The following is a 3,842-nucleotide window of genomic DNA, read 5'->3' as shown; positions in this document are numbered from 1 at the left end:
TTGATTTTTGGCCTAATATCTTAACATATGATGCTTTAATTTCCTTCTCCTTCTCGCCTTTCTTCAGAGGTTCCCCGCCAACATATGCTCTCATTCTTGAAATTACATATCCCTTAAATACCAAAATAAATCAGTAATACACCCGAATGAAATACACCCAAATGAATGCAAACAATGATTATTTAGAACATACTAAAGATATAAAATACACCCAAATTAATGCACAAGATACAAGCAACTGAATAAACAACATACACCCAACTTGATTAACAAAATACACCCAAATGGTACCACAAAATACACCCAAAGGAGAACACAGAGCCAACTTACAGTGAATTTATTAAACTGCTTTCTCTGATCGCTTGGAGCTTTCTAGTGTAGCTGGTGGACAAAATTGTGATACATGAGTTCCAGGTACTGTTAGAGAAGCTTTTTCTTTCCACAACTCCGTTCAACTTAACCAGTAAGTGTACTGGGTCATCTAAGTAATACCTTACGTGAGTAAGGGTCGATCCCACAGAGATTGTTGGTATGAAGTAAGCTATGGTCACCTTGTAAATCTCAGTTAGGCAAATTAAATTGGTTTATGATGAGTTCGAAAATTAATAAATAAATAGAAAATAAAAAGGGATAGAAATACTTATGTAAAACAATAGTGGGAATTTCAGATAAGTGTGTGAAGATGATGTGCTCCTCTCGTATCTCTATTTTCTTATTACATTCATCCAATCCTTCCTACTCCTTTCCATGGCAAGCTGTATGTAGGGCATCACCGTTGTCAATGGCTACATCCCATCCTCTCAGTGAAAACGTTCCTATGCTCGGTCACAGCATGGCTAATCATCTGTCGGTTCTCAATCAGGCTGGAATAGAATCCCTTGATTCTTTTGCGTTTGTCATCACGCCCAGCCTTCAGGAGTTTGAAGCTCATCACAGTCATTCAATACCGGAATCCTACTCGGAATACCACAGACAAGGTTAGACTTTCCGAATCCCAGAATCCTACTCGGAATACCATAGACAAGGTTTAGACTTTCCGGATCCTCATGAATGCCGCCATCTATCTAGCTTATACCATGAAGATTCTGTTGGGGAATCTAAGAGATATGCGCCCGGCCTAGAGTAGAACGGAAGTGGTTGTCAGTCACGCGCGTTCATAGGTGAGAATGATGATGAGTGTCACGGATCATCATATTCATCAAAGTTAAGTGTAACGTATATCTTGGAATAAGGATAGAAGAGAATTGAATAGAAAGTAATAATAATTGTATTGAAACTTGAGGTACAGCAGAGCTCGACACCCTTAATCTATGGTGTGCAGAAACTCCACTGTTGAAAATACATAAGTGAAAGGTTCAGGCATGGCCGAATGGCCAGCCCCCTAAAACATGATCAATAGCCTCTTAAGATGAAGAATAATACAAAACTAAGACCAAAGATGAAACGTGGTCAAAAGACGACTAATACACTAGTAAAAAGTCTTATATATACTAAACTAGCTACTATGGTTTACATGAGTAAGTAATTGATGCATAAATCCACTTCCGGGGCCCACTTGGTGTATGCTTGGGCTGAGCTTGATCTACCCACGAGCTGAGGCTTCTCTTGGAGTTAAACTCCAAGTTATAACGTGTTTTGGGCGTTCAACTCCGGATCATGACGTGTTTCTGGCGTTTAACTCCAGACAGCAGCATGTACTTGGCGTTCAACGCCACGTTACGTCGTCAATTTCCAAATAAAGTATAGACTATTATATATTGCTGGAAAGCTCTGGATGTCTACTTTCTAACGCCGTTGAGAGCGCACCATTTGGAGTTCTGTAGCTCCAGAAAATCCATTTCGAGTGTAGGGAGGTCAGATTCCAATAGCATCAGCAGTCCTTTTGTCAGCCTTTTTCAGAGTTTTGCTCAAATCCCTCAATTTCAGCCAGAAATTACCTGAAATTACAGAAAAACACACAAACTCATAGTAAAGTCCAGAAATATGAATTTAGCATAAAAACTAATGAAAACATCCCTAAAAGTAGCTTGAACTCACTAAAAACTGCCTAAAAACAATGCCAAAAAGCGTATAAATTATCCCCTCATCACAACACCAAACTTAAATTGTTGCTTGTCCCCAAGCAACTGAAAATCAAATAGGATAAAAGAAGAGAATATACTATAAATCCCAGAATATCAATGAATATTAATTATAATTAGATGAGCGGGACTTGTAACTTTTTGCTTCTAAACAGTTTTAGCATCTCACTTTTTCCTTTGTAGTTTAGAGTGATTGGCGTCTCTGGGAACTTAGAATTTTGGATAGTGTTATTGACTTTCCTAGTTAAGCATGTTGATTCTTGAACACAGCTACTTATGAGTCATGGCCGTGGCCCTAAGCACTTTGTTTTCCAGTATTACCACCAGATACATAAATGCCACAGACACATAACTGGGTGAACCTTTTTAGATTGTGACTCAGCTTTGCTAGAGTCCCCAGTTAGTGGTGTCCAGAGCTCTTAAGCACACTCTTTTGCTTTGGATCACGACTTTAACCATTCAGCCTCAAGCTTTTCACTTGGACCTTCATGACACAAGCACATGGTTAGGGACAGCTTGATTTAGCCGTTTAGGCCTGGATTTAATTTCCTTGGGCCCTCCTATCCATTGATGCTCAAAGCCTTGGATCCTTTTTATCCTTGCCTTTTGGTTTTAAGGGCTATTGGCTTTTTCTGCTTGCTTTTTCTTTTTCTTTTTATTTTTTTCGCCATTTTTTTCTTTTTTTTTTTCCAAGCTTTTGCTTTTTTCACTGCTTTTTCTTGCTTCAAGAATCAATTTCATGATTTTTCAGATTGTCAATAACATTTCTCCTTGTTCATCATTCTTTTAAGAGCCAACAATTTTAACATTCATAAACAACAATATCAAAAATATGCACTGTTTAAGCATTCATTCAGAAAGCAAGAAGTATTGTCATCACATCAATATAATTAAACTAAATTCAAGGATAAATTTGAAATTCATGTACTTCTTGTTCTTTTTTAATTAAAAACATTTTTCATTTAAGAGAGGTGAAGGATTCATGGAATTATTCATAATCTTTAAGGCATAGTTACTACATACTAATGATCATGAAGTAGATAAACATATAAAAAAAAACAAAAAGTAGGAAAAAAAATTTAGAACAAGGAATGAGTCCACCTGAGTGAGGGTGGCGCCTTCTTGAAGATCCAATGGTGCTTTTTGAGCTCCTTTATGTCTCTTCCTTGCTTCTGTTGCATGATCCCTAGTGATTTTAGTGTTTTTATCATTATTTGCTCCCAATAGTTGTGTGGAGGACAATTTATCCCTTGAGGTATCTCAGGGATCTCTTGATTTGCAGCCACATGTTCTACCACTGAGCTATGACGGCTTATATTAGTCTTTCCATCTCCCATAACTCAGAGGTGGAAGCTTTTGTCTTTTTCCTTGTTCCTGCTCATATAGGGAAGAAGAGAATAAGAATGATGGAGTGCTCATGATGTTCCACCCTTAATTGTTCCACATTGTGGCTCAAATCTTCTAAGGAAGTGTTGAGTTGCTCCCAATATTTGTTGGGAGGAAAGTTCATCCCTTGAGGCATCTCAGGGATTTCTTAATGATGAGCTTCCTCATCCATCTCTTGAGAACCGTGAAGGGTCTCTCTTGCTTGCTCCATCCTCTTCTTGGTGATGGGCTTATCCTCTTCAATGGAGATGTCTCCTTCTATGATAACTCCAGCTGAGTAACATAGATGGCAAATAAGGTGAGGAAAAGCTAGCCGTGCCATGGTGGAGGACTTGTCGGCTATTTTGTAGATTTCATTGGAGATGACTTCATGAG

Source organism: Arachis duranensis, chromosome 9 (genome assembly GCF_000817695.3).
Source record: "Arachis duranensis cultivar V14167 chromosome 9, aradu.V14167.gnm2.J7QH, whole genome shotgun sequence".
NCBI classification, from domain to species: domain Eukaryota; kingdom Viridiplantae; phylum Streptophyta; class Magnoliopsida; order Fabales; family Fabaceae; genus Arachis; species Arachis duranensis.
The sequence above is the reverse complement of the archived record's forward strand: the minus strand, read 5'-3'. Positions refer to the sequence as shown.